Genomic DNA, 16,752 nt, shown 5'->3' with positions numbered 1-16,752 from the left:
TTAGATGCAGTGAGCTGGGTTCACTGAACAGTAAAGGTACTTAATATGCAGTGAGGTGGGTTCTCACTCAACACAACAGGTAGTTAGATGCAGTGAGGTGGCCAGGTGGGTTCACACTCAGCACAACAGGTAGTTAGATGCAGTGAGCTGGGTTCACTCAACACAACGCTAGGTATATGCAGTGATGAGGTGGGTTAAGTAAACACAACAGGTACTGGGTAGTCAGATGCAGTGAGCTGGGTTCACTGAACAGTAAAGGTACTTAAGATGCAGTGAGGTGGGTTCTTACTCAACACAACAGGTAGTTAGATGCAGTGAGGTGGCCTGGTGTGTTCTCACTCAACACAACAGGTAGTTAGATGCAGTGAGCTGGGTTCACTCAACACAAAGCTAGGTATATGCAGTGATGAGGTGGGTTAAGTAAACACAACAGGTACTGGGGTATATGCAGTACTGGGTAGTACAATGTGCAGCTCCCTGTCACACACACAGGTAGTCACTGAATGTGCTGGGCTTCTGGCAGTGGCACACACAATATCAATTAGCAAGGCTGTGCATGCAACAAAAGTGTCAGTTTGACACACAGAAAAAAAAATGTACAGGATGAGCTCTGAAAAGAGCTGTTGCTGGGTGCTTTAAAAGCAATAATAATCAGTCAGGAGCAAGCAAAGCAGCCTAGAACCTAACTAATCTGTCCCTAGGAGAAAAAGTCTGCAGCAGCTGTCCCTTTCCTCTCTCTAGCAGGCACACGAGTGAGGCTAATGGCTGCCGGACCCTGCCTTATATAAGGGGGGGTGGGGCTCCAGGGCTTAGTGTAGCCTGAATGGCTACAATGTGCCTGCTGACTGCGATGCAGAGGGTCAAAGTTAACCCTCATAGTGCATTATGGGGCGAATCGAACTTCCGCAAAAGTTCGCCTGGTGCAGGCGAACGCGAACCCCCTAAGTTCGCCTGGAACCGTTCGCCGGCGAACCGTTCGCTACATCTCTAGTGGTTAATAGCAAAGCCCCCATACAAGCTATTGACACCAAAATTGCTACATATGTTAACCACTTCAGCCTACAGGGTTGAGAATTTTTTACATCTGAGCAACTTTCCCCTCCCATTCATTTGCCAATAACTTTATCACTACTCATCACAATGAACTGATCTATATCTTGTTTTTTCCACCATCAATTAGGCTTTCTGTGGGGGGTACATTTTGCTAAGAGCCACTTTACTGTAAATGCATTTTAATAGGAAGAATAAGAAAAAAACGGAAAAAATTCATTATTTCTCAGTTTTCAGCCATTATAGTTTTAAAATAATACATGTCTCCATAATTAAAGTTCACGTATTGTATTTGCCCATATGTCCCGGTTATTACACCGTTAAAATTATGTCCCTATCATAATGTATGGCGACAATATTTTATTTGGAAATAAAGGTGCATTTTTTCAATTTGCATCCATCACTATTTAGAAGCCCATAATTTAATAAATCATATTGATATACTCCTTTGACACGAATATTTAAAAAGTTTAGACCCTTAGGTAACTATTTATGTTTTTTTTTTATTATTGTAATTTTTTATTTTATATTTTATTAAAACTTCTATGTGGGTATTTTTTGGTGTGGGGGGTAAACAGGGGATTTTACATGTTTAAAAATGTATTAATTCAACACAAAGTGTTTTTTGGTGTAGTTTGCTATTTGGCCACAAGATGGCCACAGTCAAAAAGTCTTGGGAGCGATCGAGCTTGCTCCCAGGAAGAAGATAGAAGTAGGGGAACTTTTTGATCTCAGAAAGCCGCAGCGTCTGAAGAGACGCTGTCTGCTTTTTTCCGGGGGGGGGGGGGGTCCGATCAGTGAAAGGGATTTATAATCCCTTTCATTGATCGTTGGGCTAACGGCCCCCAGCGGGAGCGCGCATGGGGGGCCTGCGGGAGCGCGCACGACCCGAGGGAGTGCGCGCAGCCTAACTGGACGAAAATTTTCGTTCAGTTAGGCTGAAGTGGAGAAAGGAATACTTAAAGTGACTCTGTAACAAAAATTACAACGTTTTTTCTACCATCCTACAAGTTCCTAAACCTATTCTAATCTGTTCTGGCTCACTGCAGCTCTTTCTACTATAACCATCTCTGTAATAAATCAATGTATCTTACCCCTGTCAGACTTGTCGGCCTGTGTCTGGAAGGCTGCCAAGTTCTTCAGTGTTGAACTGTTCCTCTATGCACACTCCAGTGTGTGTTTTATTTACATAAGCCAGCAGCTTCTCTGCTATCTTATCAGTGATAGAAGAGAGCTGGATAAAAATCCTCCTCTGGAGGCTGTGAAAGGAGCTGGTCTGTCACATACTGAGGAATTAACGACATAGACAGAGCTGTCTGCAGGAAGCCTGTAATGTTCAGTGCATGAGAGAAGCTGGGGACAGCAGGTAAACACACACAAGTGATCTCTTGAGATTCAGAAGTAAGGCTGTATACAGCCTGCTTGTGTATAGATGTATTTTCTATGTGTGGACATGCTGTACATCAACCTACTTCCTGTTTTGGTGGCCATTTTGTTTGTTTATAAACAAACTTTTTAAAACTGTTTTTGACTACTTTTAATGCGGCGGGGAGCGGCGAAATTGTGACAGAGGGTAATAGGAGATGTCCCCTAACGCACTGGTATGTTTACTTTTGTGTGATTTTAACAATACAGATTCTCTTTAAGTAAAAAAAAAAAGATTTTTACTCACCTGGGGCATCCCTCAGCCCCCCGAAGCTGTATGGTGCCCTCGCAGCCTGGCTCCGATCCTCCTGTCCCCGCCGGCGGCTACTTCCGGGTTCAGCGACAGCTGCCGACAGGCGGGGAATGCAAGTGATTCTCCGCATTCCCAGCCACTATATCACCCTCTATGCTGCTATAGCGTATAACATATACTGTTGGCTGAACCATAGAAAGAGGCACTGCAGTGACCTATAGTAGAATGCAGTAAATTAGTCCGGATACCCACTTCAATGATGATTTTCCTGGTTTCAGCATCAGAAACACATCCTATGTCTATATATTGCTGTAGATTGTACAACAGGAAATAGACACACTGCATATTTAGTGCAGGATTTGTATCAGTAAAGATGGCTGAAAAGACCGCTGCAACCAACTAAGAACAGCTAGTGCTGGACCCAGGCAAGCTAAACCCAGTGATGGACCCAGTGATGATGGACAGTCTTCAAGGAAGGAGGTCCGCACAATGCCACAAACATTTCATTAACGGACGTATCCAATATTCAGCATCACTTGCATAATACTGACATGTTTCGGACATACTGGTCCTTAATCGTAGCAGAGATTTTATGACAAGACAACTTCCTTTTACAGGGGAGGAGGTGGACACTGGACAGGAGGTGGGAGGGTCACCTCGCCCCCCTGAAACAGCCACATTAACCCCTTCAATTACGAATTGGTCCTTACATCAAAGCTTATTATAAATATAGTACAACAATTGTATGTAAAAGAACAATCCAAAAAAAATCAAACTGTACTATATTTTTAATAAGCTTTGATGTAAGGACGAAATGGTTATTGAAGGGGTTAATGTGGCTGTTTCAGGGAGGCGAGGTGACCGTTAATAAAGAGTTTGAATGTGGCATTTTGCGGACCTCCTTCCTTGAGGATTTGTATCAGCTGTAACAAACCTTTTAAAGAGAATCTGTATTGTTAAAATCGCTCAAAAGTAAACATACCAGTGCGTTAGGGGACATCTCCTATTACCCTCTGTCACAATTTCGCCGCTCCTCGCCGCATTAAAAGTGGTTAAAAACAGTTTTAAAAAGTTTGTTAGTAAACAAACAAAATGGCCACCAAAACAGGAAGTAAGTTGATGTACAGTTTGTCCACACATAGAAAAATACATCCATACACAAGCAGGCTGTATACAGCATTCCTTTTGAATCTCAAGAGATCATTTGTGTGTTTCTTTCTCCCATGCACTGAAGTTTCAGGCTGCTCTTTTCTTTCTGCAAACAGCTTTGCCCTTGTTTGTAATTCCTCAGTATGTGAAAGCACAGCCAGCTCAGAGGACGATTTATCCACCTTGTAAAAGATAAGAGAGAAGAGAGAAGCTGCTCTAATCTAAATAACACACAGGCAGTGTGCATAGAGGGGCCAGGAAGGGTGAGTTCATAGCAGAACCACAACACTGAAGAACTTGGCAGCCTTCCAGACACAGGCCGACAACTCTGACAGGGGAAAGATACATTGATTTATTACAGAGACAGTGATAGTATAAAGTGCTGCAGTTAGCCAGAACACATTAGAATAGCTTTTGGAACTTGTAGGATGATAAAAAACAGGATGCAATTTTTGTTACGGAGTCTCTTTAAGGTTATTATGCTGTTGCGTATTTTTTAGAGCAGAGAGGAAGTTCTGAGTTCAGCTCCGCTTTAAAGTAAAAATATCAAAAAGTAATGGGAAGACATTACAACATTTGTATGGAGGGGAGACAACATGAAATTGAAGGGGGACAAAATCTAATTTCGCACAGGATGTTAGGAAACCTATGGCCTGCCTTGCATTAATTTAGTTAAGATACGGCTAGCATATTAGAATGCACCTTGCCACATCACACAGGTCATCAGCGAGCATGGAGCGTGGGACGATCGGTGTTCTGGCAGTGAGAGATGAGTCATACTAGTTAGGGCTGGTTCATTCGGGTGTTCGGGGACCTCATTTACTGCTGGGATCAATAGATGCCTGCAATAAAATGAATGGGAGTTTACTTTCATTTTCCGTGGATTGCACGGACTCAGGTCGATTCAAATTTTCAAGATGGCACATGTGGAGTCCCACAGCGGTTGCTTTTGCTTGTTCTGAGCCCCCCATGAGGTTTAAAACATGATGGAATGACAAGATGCTCGGTTGCAGAAAAAAATCCTTTAGCAGTGGCTGAATACGCCGCGTGCCGAAACCTGTGTAAAGTATAGTTCATCTGGCAGGAACACGGGGAAATCAGCAAAACTTGTGTTTCATTTTTCTAGTTGGACCCCCTAGCAATCTCACGATCACGAACGATGACATAGCCCTTGTTCTGAAAAGTTTGGACACCCCTGCTTTAGATTAAAAAAAGTACTTTTGTTAGATACTGACCCATTCCAGTCTTCGACTTAAATATCAAAGCGACCTTAGGGGCTTCTCGAAAGGCAACAGAAGTCTGCGAGTTCTTCCGTAGACAAGCTGCTTGCACTGTGCATATGCAAGCGCAGACGCACACGTGCGCAATAAGAAGAGTACTTCCGAGGAGACCCAAAGCTTTAGCCAGCAGGAGATTTGAACGGCAGCCATGCCGTGGAACGAGGGGACATAGAGAACAACAGGAAAGCTCTTAGGGATCCAGAGCATTCCCTCCTCTTAATTGAGGGTTTTGTTTTTTTTCTAAGGTTACTGCTGTCCTCAAACCACCTTCCATCTAGAGGTTGTGGATACACTATGGACCAGAGCAGTTCTGACATTTCAGCTATGTCATCCTAGATTCAGCAATAACTTTATCACTGCTTTCAATATATAAGTAACATTTCAGCTATGTCACTACTGATTCAGCAATAACTTTATCAATACTTATGACACCTAAATAACATAAATGCTGGATAGTTTTCTGTGAACAAATTAAACTTTCTTTGGGCTGTAAACTTTCTTTGGGCTGTAAATATATATATATATTTTAAAGGGAATACGGTAAATAAAAATACATAATTGTTGTAAAGCGAACTATAGATTAAAAAAAAACACAATTTGTATTTATGCGCTTATCTGTTTTTAACAGAACAATTACATTTTGTTGCTAATACAATTTATGCTGATGCTATTTGATCTTGAAATGATGGTATATCTTTATGCTTTCTGCACGTTTTTCTCCTTTTATTGTATCAATAATAATGAATATTATAATATTACAAATATGGAAAAAAGAAGTTAATGAATGGGGTTCATTGGTTATGTTTATTTTATAAGGGGTGCGATCTTAAAAGTAGATGTAAATAAATTCAGAAAAAAATGGCTCTTGGGTGCCTGTGATTACTTATCAAAAAAGTCATCATTTATTGAAAAGTTAAGTAAAACATATCAAATCACAGCACTAGAGATGGCCCGAACGGTTCCCGGTGAACTTCCAGGGGTTTGCGATCGCCAACAACCGCGCACTTTTGCAGAAGTTTGGTTCGCCCCCATAATGCACCATTAGGGTCGAATTTAACCCTCTACATCACAGTCAGCAGGCACATTGTAGCCAATCAGGCTATACTCCCTCCTGGAGCCACTCCTCCCCTTATAAAAGGCAGGCATTGCCATTTTAGTCACTCGTGTGCCTGCAGTAAATAAAGAAGGGACAGCTGCTGCTGCTGCTGCTTCTGCAGACTCTCATAGGGAAAGATTAGTTAGGCTCTTGTAGGCTTGTTAGCTTGCTCCTTGATGATTCTTATTGCTAAAATAGCACCCCGCAACAGCTCTTTTGAGAGCTAGTCTTGTTCTTGTGATCTATTTTTTTTCTGTGTGTCCCACTGACACTTGTGTTGCATAGACAGCCTTGATAATTCATACTGTGTGTGTGCCACTGCCAGGCCCAGCACATTCAGTGACTGACTACCTGTGTGTGTGACAGGTGCACATTGTAATACCCAGTACTGCATATACCTACCTACCGGTTGTTCGCAGTGCACCCACCTACCGACGTGAGCTGAGCGCACGTAGTGTCACTGTGCCTGTTCGCTACCTGTTTGTGTGTGACAGGTGGACATTGTAATACCCATTACTGCATATACCTACCTGTTGTGTTCATGCACCCACCTCATCACTGCATATACCTACCTGTTGTGCTCAGTGCACCCACCTACCTACGTAAATGCACGCAGTGTGATATACCACTCCAATGCACCTGTGTGACTGCACATAGTATTAGTCAAATCAGTGCATACCTTTCACTTCATCCCCCCCTCAATATGGACAAAACAAAAGGCAGAGGCAGGCCACCTGGCAGATCTGTTCGAGGTCGTGCTGTCGTGGTGTCGTGCGGCCCTCGATCAAAGTACAGTGTTTAGAAGAAGGCACGTGCCATTAACCCCCAATATTGTCAGGACGTAGTTGACTATTTAACACAGAACACCTCATCTTTCTCAGCTTCCGCATGGAAGCGTGACATATCTTTCTCCTCCTGCTCTGATTCTGGCACCCCACTTAACACTCAGTGGGCCGCCACCACCAAAGTGCCATCACCCCAGGGCTCAGCAGTGTGGACATTTTTTTGTGTGTCTGCCTCAGATGAGAGCAATGCCATCTGTACTCTCTGCCACCGAAAATTGAGCCGTGGAAAGACCAAGACCCGCGTAGGGACAACTGCCTTATGAAGGCACATGATTACAAAGCACAAACTGCAATGGGAGGACCACCTGAGGAAAAGCAGCACACAAAAGCAAAGCCACACACCGCAGTGGAAGATAACAGGCTGCAATTTTTTCTTAAAAAAAGGCGACACCAAAACTGTATCGTGATATTGAAAGGCAAGTGGTGACATCTCTGGCACACAGTGTTGGGTCAAGGGTCCATCTGACCACGGATGCCTGATCCGCAAAGCACGCTCAGGCCTGCCCGAAGACTAAGTCGGTCCCCACACACAGCATCTCTGCCTGCACACTGTGTGACTGCCTGCCCCAAGACTAAGTCGCTCCCCACACAGCATATCTCTCCCAGGCCACTTGACTGCCTTCTCTGCCACCACCAACAGGGTCCAGGACTCCAGGCGGATTCCTGAATTTTTTAGTCCGCTGCTAGCAGCGGCCGCAATAATAATTTCTCTGGTGCGTGTACATGCCTGCCTAATTTTTCTGGCTGCACTGCAGCTGCAACAACAAAACAAAAGACATGTACATGTGCCCATTCCCCTTCGTGATCATTACCTTGCCGCGGTGAAGGGGCTTCCGTATCACAATGAAGCAATGACCGCCGGCTATATGAGTGTCTCTGAGGGTGGCAATAAGGTGAATGCTTCATTGTGGACAGACCAAATCTGATCAGCTGGACAGTCACTGTTGTTCTATCATTGAGCTACCACAGCCCGGCGACCATATGGGCTTGAAAACTGCCACGGCCTGCACTCTGGCCATGATGTGCACCAGTCCAGCATGGCCATCACTACGCAAACAGCTGTTTGCGGTGCATTACACAGTGAGTTTGGTGTGTCAGTGTGAAGCAGTACTCTAATTACACTCCCTGATTGATGTATACACATGGAAAAAAGCATTTTAGGCCTGCAATTTAGCATTCAATGTGATTTCTGCCCTTAAAACGCTTCTTTGCGTCCAATCCGGATTTTTCTGGGGACTTTTGGCGTGTATCCCACTCCGCCATGCCCCCCTCCAGGTATAAGACCCCTTGAAACATCTTTTCCATCACTTTTGTGGCCAGCATAAATTTTTCTAGTTTTCAAAGTTTGCCTCCCCATTGAAGTCTATTGCGGTTCGCGGAAGTTCGCGTGAACCAAACTTTTGCGGGAGGTTCGCGAACCCGGTTCACGAACCAAAAATCGGAGGTTCGGTCCATCTCTACACAACACGTGTTATGTGATGTGATAAAACATATCACATCACAACACTAAATCTAGTGAGGCTGCAGTCCTCACTACAGAATTATTAGTATTTACTGTATTTATGAAGCGCCAACATATTACGCAGCGCTGGACTATAAACAGGGATACATACATTGTAAACAAGGGGTGACAGACAGAGAGGTAGAAAACTGTTATACAAGATAGCACAAGGTTATACATGCAAACAGGGTATAAGATGAATGATCATGTGATTTTAGAGACCCAACAAGTCAAATCTAAGTTAGTCAATGAGAAGGGTGTCATTGCTGGGGTTGCAAGATTATGAAGGACACACTTGGAGGGGGGGGGGGGGTGACCTTGCCAAAGGCTTACAATCTAAAGGGTGGGAGAGGGATACATAAGGTAGGGCTGTGGAAAAGGTGCTCGACTGAACAAGTTAAAGCGTGGTAGATGGAGGTAGGCCATTTTAAAGAAATGTGTTTTGAGGGCTTGCTTGAAGGTGTTGAAGGAAGGAGTGAGTCTGAGGTGGGACCGAATGACCTATATTGTCCAAACCAACTGCTAGTACCAGCTATGATGAAATATTATCCCTGCTGGGCCTACAAATGTCACTATGTAGGCTGATAGCAGCCAGATGTTGTCAATAGATGTTGCAAAGCAATCCAGTTGAACACAGTACACGATGGTGAAACAGTGAATTGTGCAGTCATAGAACATGTCTGGATGTCCTATGACCTTGGAAGTGCTGTAGGGGAACTAGTAGTGCAGGCTGGCAGCTAGGGACATAGTGATCATTACTGTGCTGAAACTGTAATTTTCTAATTCCCACAAAATGCTCACTTTGTAGAACTACCATGAAATTCATTGAAGTAAATGGGGAGCTGAATCTTCCCTAAAATAGCAGATTTCTTTCCTTCTACATGAAAGCTGAAAGCTGCATACTGCTGATTAGTGATTTCTTGGTTTAGGTCACTTTAACTTCAGCTAAGAGAAGCACTATATAAAATAATAATAATTATGATTTCAGCTGACATAAGTAAATAAAACAAAGGTTTGCATCTGTCCCTATGGCGTGGATTTATACACATGTATATGCACACAGAAAAACTGAGTTAAATCAGATTGTGGATAAAATCTTATTTAATGTCATATGGAGCAAGGCGGCAAAGTGATAAACAGTCAATATCAGGTAGACAGTTGTTTACTGTTATTTATCAGTTGTTTACCACATCTAACTAGTGTATAGGTGTATACAAATGCACAATTATTGTTGGCTGCAGGGATCGGGACTCAATTCTTCGGGCAACAGTTCAAGGTCGAATTTTGTACATATGCATCGCTAGCTTACAGGCTAGTGACATGTTCTGTTGATATGAGAGAAAGTGACTCACATCGGAACAGCACGGAGAAAGCAGGGTGAGAAGTAGAATGGTAGGGTAACTATGCACTTGTCTGAGACCATATATCTTGACGATGCATCAGGGAGGAGAGGCATCCCCGACTAGCCACCTGGGCCAAGGACCATGTTGTAACATTCTGTGGAGATGCAGTTGCGGGCAGTCAGGATGCCCCCACAGCTGCTTCGGTTTCTGTCTCCTCGGCGTCTAGCACACTGAGGGGATTGTCAGTGGCTCATAGGGTGGCTTTGTCGCGCGCGCGCGCACAGACGGGACCTTTATGCGGGAAGGAGGCGTGTCAGCTGACCTGCCGGTTGGCTGATGTCAGAGGCTACTCTCGGCAGCCCGGATTGGCTGATGGGCATGGGCGTGGCCGAGGGGTCTCCTCCGCTTCTTAAGCCTCCGAGAATCACTTGCAAACTGTCTGCTGTTGCGAATGCTTCGTGTGAGCACTCAGACCTTAGTTAGTTCCGGTGTGCTTTGATCTGGGAGGATACCAGGGATTTCACACAAGACTAGGAATTATTATTACTACTGTTATTATTGCTTGATTATCTGTGTATGATTCTGGCTCTCTTCTGACTACTCTTACGCTATAAGATTCTGTACCTTCGGCCATCTGATCCTGTTGCTGACTCTGCCTGAAATACCTTTATCCTTCTGCCTGCCGATTTTGTACTGTATCCTCCTGTCTGTTGCCGAACCGATCTGTCTGACCACTCTACTCACCAGTGAGCCCTTGTCACTGGTGAGGTTCCTTACTGATAGTACCCACCAGCTCCTCTGGTGAGGTTCTGCCAAAACTAATCAGTATTACTGTTGCATCAAGCACTGTACACTTGCTATTACCTTGTTAGCTATACTTGCATTATTGGTGATTCTGCATATCACCATATAATCAGGTATAGTGTTTGATTTATTGGTGATACTGCAGATCACACAATAACCAGACTTCTGTTTGCTACACCAATCGTTACACGTGTAATATTTGTACAAGACTTATGGTAAGCCTTTCTTTTGCTTCTGATGCCTGTGTGATTTTCTTGCTTCTGACGCACCATCTGCAAGATCTGACTGTTTGCTTTCTGCTTCCCACCTCTTCACATGTGCCATTGTAGCACAAGAACCAATGTTGTTCACTTCACATTTTTTGATGGGGTGGTTGATTGGCTTAAGTAACATACACTAAGGGCCCTTTTACACTTGATGCGTTGGTATGAATTAGTACACGTTCTTCTTTTCTCTGTAGCAGTGCATTGTGAAATAGCTTTCTGTTAAACTGTGTATAGTTGGAACTGAGCCATAGGAAAACATGGACATTACTTTGAAGTTATAACTGAGAGCCACTGATTAAAGGTGCACTATGGCGAAAAATTTTAAAATTTAAAATATGTGCAAACAGACAAATAAGAAGTAAGTTGTTTTTCCAGCGTAAAATGAGCCATAAATTACTTTTCTCCTATGTTGCTGTCACTTACGGTAGGTAGTAGAAATCTGACAGAATCAGAATCAGAATCAGAATCAGAATTTATTTCGCCAAGCACGGTTGGACCGTGCCCGGAATTGGATTTGGCACATTGATTGGCATAGAGATAGTAATAATACAACAGACAAGATGATACAGAGTAGTACAACAGGACACGAGCAATGCAACAGAACAGGAGTAATACAACACGAGCAATGCAACAGAACAAGAGTAATACAACATTTGCAGTAGCGCAATTGCGGGAAGCAACAGGTATTGGACTAGTCCATCTCTTCATAGGGGATTCTCAGCAAGGATTTTATTCTTTATAAAGATATTCCCTAAAAAGGATTTAAACAATGATGCTGGCCAGCTTCCCTGCTCGTTACACAGTTTTTTGGCAGTTGGACAGAGCAACTGCTATTCACTAAGTGCTTTTGAAAATAAATAATTCCCTGAGAATCCCCAAAAGGCTTCTGCTGTTCTGCTGCGAGCTCCCCCGCACTAGCGCATGCGCTCCCGTGCCACAGCCCGTTAGCCGGGAGATCAATGAATGGGAACATAGTTCCCATTCATTAATCTAAGTTCCCAGTAGAAAGACTGACAGCTTCTTTGAGAAGCCGCAATCTTTCTTAAAGAAAAAAAGTTTCCCGTCCTCCCTAAACTTCCTGGAAGTGAGAGCACTCGCTTACAGGACTAAAAAAAAAAATATTTAACTGTGGCCATCTTGTGGCCAAATAGTAAAACTACATCTACATACATTTTTTTTATTAAATAAATGCAATTTATTACATTTAAAATTAACTGTTTACCTCCCACACCAAAAATTACCCAAATAAAATTTTTAATTAAAAAAATAAATAAATGGTTACCTAAGTGTCTGATTTTTTTTTAATATGCATGTGAAGAGGTGCCAAAAACCCCCCACAACATATTGGCAAAATAGTGTGGTTTACTTACACATTGAGCCGTGCAAAAGTAATCTCAATTCCAAAATGATGACTGCCTGATTCCAAAAAGATTTTCAGCTGCATGTAGTATTCTTGTTGACTGACTCGATGACTGGCTTTATACTTGCAGGCCAAGCAGTGCTTTTGTGATGTAGCAAAAGCATTGGTCAGCTTGACTCTGTTTATTTTTTTTACTAAAATGTAAATTTGAAGGATAAACACAGCATAGGATTCCACCTCTCTAGGCCAGTAAGCCCTGCTGTCAGAAAAAGGGTCAGGTGGTGATTAGGAAGAGTCTTGGTGGGCGTGCAGTTTGTTAGAGGTGTAGCAACATAGTTATCTTAATCTGCAGTTTAGTAAAACAACCACAAGATGTCACTGTGTGTAAAAAGTGATTGTAATCTGAATGGGATTGTTATTTCCTGTAGTCACTTTGTATTCTCTCTGTTCTAAGCAAGATGCATTTCCTGATGATTGTGTATGATTTATATCTACATGTTTTTCTTTAGTGAACAGTTCTAACTTGTTATACTGGGTGCCTATCTGCATGTACAGAACACTAAACTCCAACACAAGTCTCCCTCAATATCTGCCCCATATAACTGTCACCACTGAGGAGTACCTTACGGGAAAGGCCAAAAATTCTTACATTCTTTTTAAAGCTTTATGTCTATTCTTGATGGACACCCCCCTTGGCCTGGTAGGGTGAGTATTGGGTAATCCTTCTTTTAAAAAAAAAATGCCGTGCTCTGTATTTGACAGAATAACCTTTTGTTTTACTGTGTTAGTTTCGGTTGATAAAGTGAAGGATAAAACTGCAAAAGTAAAAACGATCAAAGAGTAAATAACTCGTCAGAAGGGATTTGAGCAATGCAGAAATGAAAAATGACAAAGGAAACATATTGTGTCCAATCTTGGAGAGAACATCTCCTAAGGGTTTAGGGATTAATGATGTAATAAGTCTCAGTTAAAGTTCTGCTGGCTTGAAACGTCTTAATTTAATATGCTGATGGCAGAATGCAATAAATTAGTGTCCGTCTTCCTGTTTCTACTGTTTGTTGTAGTCAGGTTCTGAAGTACTTACAGGTTTTTTTTTCTGTTCAAGAACTTACGTATCAAACACTATAAAGAAGAGTAAGTGTGTGTGTCCAGGGCTGGATTTCTGGCTAGGCCACATAGGCTGTGGCCTAGTGCGCCAGATTAAACTATTAAATAAGGCGCGGCTGGGCAACAAAATCACACCAAATCCGTCCTGTATTCGTTTGTGTGAGTGGGAATGAGCAGCGGGTGTTTACGGAGTCGGGGATTTAACAAAATGCAGCTGCCTGTCACTCACCTCCCGCTCGCCTCTAACACCAAACCCTCTCTGTAGGTAGGCAGATGTTTCTCCTGCCGCCGCATCAGTTTCTCCTACTTGGCCTTGAACAGTAAAAAGGACAAATCTGACCCTGCTCAGGTACACTTTAATCCCAAATAATTGAATATCATCCCAACATGTCCTGTTGCATTCAGTGGACATTATCCACCATTCTTGATGGTGGGGATGGGTTAAGCGTGTGGGGAAGGGGGGGGGGAGGGGGGAGTTCCTTCTATTCATTTCTCTTTCTTCCTTCTTAAAGAGGAACTGCAGTGAAAATAACTTAATTAAAAAAGTACTTAATTTTTACAATAATTATTTATTAATGATTTAGTCAGTGTTTGCCCATTGTAAAATCCTTCCTCTCCCTGATTTACATTTACAAGTGATGTCTGTGGAAAGAGATTATTTATTTTTGGCATTTGGAAACTGCTGTTATTTCCCACAATGCAACACGGCTCCCACGGTGTGATGTCAGTTCCTAGGTGCTGACATCACACTGTGGGAGGGGTTTCACCAAAATATCAGCCATACAGAGCCCCCTGATGATTCATTTGAGAAAAGGTAAAGATTTCTCATGGGAAAGGGTATCAGCCACTGATTGGGATGAAGTTCAATCCTTGATTACACTTCCTCTTTAACGTTCCTCTCTCCTATGTTCTGTGCAGCCCTGGACTCCTAATAGTAAAGCCCATTTTGACAACATCTTAATGTTTGCACTTGCTATTTACAGCATATGTTCAAATACGATAAACACAAATAACATATGAATAGGTAATATACAATGCAATGAAATGTCACACAGTATTGTATATGTTATCTGGTGTTAATTAAAATTGATTTGTTTAAAAAAAAAAAAAAAAAAGGGGGACCACGCACACACTTCCTTCCATTTTCATGGCAAGCTGCTCCAGTCCCCGGTTTACATTCATGATTGCAGTTTTGGGGTCATTTTAAATAGTGGTTAGGGTGCCTTCCGACAGGACGGACGTTATACAATACAATACAATACAATAACATTTCTATAGCGCTTTTCTCCCATAGGACTCAAAGCGCTTAGGCTCTCTCAGATTCAGTAATTAGTAGGATGAAGTATTCACACAGCAAAAGTTATATTTCTGCAAATGCCAGACTGAACAGGTGGGTTTTCAGTCTGGATTTAAACACGTCCAGGGATGGGGCTGTCCTGATCTGTTGAGGTAAGGAGTTCCAAAACGTAGGGGCAGCATGACAGAAGGCTCTGGGACCAAACGTTTCCAAGTGGACTCTGGGTATGACTAGATTATTAGAACCTGTGGATCTGAGAATGGGGGGATTGCTACGCAGCTGTAACATATCTTTCATGTATCCAGGGCCTAGATTATTCAGGGATTTAAATGTCAGTAGGCCGATCTTGAATAGGACCCTCCATTCTATAGGTAGCCAGTGAAGGGAATGCAGGACTGGCGTTATGTGGCAGTGACGGGGTTGGTTGGTTAGCAGTCTGGCAGCAGTATTCTGTATTAGCTGTAGGTGGTACAAGGCCTTTTTTGGAAGGCCAGTGTAGAGAGCATTGCAGTAGTCCAGTCGGGATGTGATGAAGGCGTGGACTAAGGTTGGCAGATCTTCTAGGGGTATGAGGTGCTTGATTTTTGCAATGTTCTTCAGGTGAAAATAGGATGATTTCACCACAGCAGAGATTTGAGTTCTGAAGTTTAAATCCCCATCAATTAGAACTCCCAGGCTACGCACATGATCAGAGCTGCGTAGATCCGTGCCTCCTATTCCCAGTGGTGAAGACTGCAAGTTAAGTTGTTTTGTTATCATGCTCTGCCCTCCAATCAGAAGGACTTCAGTTTTGTCTGCATTTAGTTTCAGCCAGTTGTCATTCATCCATTGCTGTAGTTCACGTAAGCAGGCGTTTATAGTTAGAGAAATAGTTGAGCGTTAATAGAATGCTCAATCTGTGGCGCCTCCCTTCAGGGACTGGTATTGAGCTCTGAGAAAGACATTTAACCACCCTGGCATTCTGATTAAATCGCCAGGGTGGCTGCGGGAGGGTTTTTTTTAAATAAAAAAAAAACTATTTCATGCAGCCAACTGAAAGTTGGCTGCATGAAAGCCCACTAGAGGGCGCTCCGGAGTTGATCTTCCGATCGCCTCCGGCGCCCAGAATAAACAAGGAAGGCCGCAATGAGCGGCCTTCCTTGTTTCGCTTATATCGTCGCCATAGCGACGAGCGGAGTGACGTCATCGACGTCAGCCGACGTCCTGACGTCAGCCGCCTCCGATCCAGCCCTTAGCGCTGGCCGGAACTTTTTGTTCCGGCTACGCTGGGCTCAGGCGGCTAGGGGGGCCCTCTTTCGCCGCTGCTCGCGGCGAATCGCCGCAGAGCGGCGGCAATCAGGCAGCACACGCGGCTGGCAAAGTGCCGGCTGCGTGTGCTGCTTTTTATTTCGTTAAAATCGGCCCAGCAGGGCCTGAGCGGCAGCCGCTGGCGGTGTTGGACGAGCTGAGCTCGTCCAGACCGCTCAGCTGGTTAAGACTCTAAAAGTTGACCATCCCTATGCGCACTGACAAGCGGCCGTGGTGCCGGTGAGAGAGACCTAGAGCCTGTTTTTAAACGGGCTTAGGTCTACTAGTACATTATAAAAACCTATCTGTATTGGTAATACAGAAGGTACAAATAATCCATACATGTGTTTGGGTCCTTGCTGATCCCCCACCTCCCTGTACATTTGTAGCCTAGGAGTGGTGTAGCTATCTCACACACGTATGGGAGAAAAACCTATAATGCAGCCAACTACTAGGCAGAAATGGCCGAGAGTTGTCGGCACCTGCTACTCGAACACTAAATCAGGCTACCTAGACTCAGCTGCTAAAACTAAACTGTCGGATTACATATAGGGAGCAAATATATACAGTGACACAGACTTCAACATGTTTCAACCCAAAGGGCTTCGTCACATCAGGAAGTGAACACAGTGTACAGTGCTAGAACTATTAACAAGATTTACAACATCCCACCCAAAATTCCCAGCAGC

This window comes from Hyperolius riggenbachi, chromosome 2 (genome assembly GCF_040937935.1).
Source record: "Hyperolius riggenbachi isolate aHypRig1 chromosome 2, aHypRig1.pri, whole genome shotgun sequence".
Classification (NCBI taxonomy): Eukaryota; Metazoa; Chordata; class Amphibia; order Anura; family Hyperoliidae; genus Hyperolius; species Hyperolius riggenbachi.
This window is presented reverse-complemented; position numbering follows the sequence as displayed.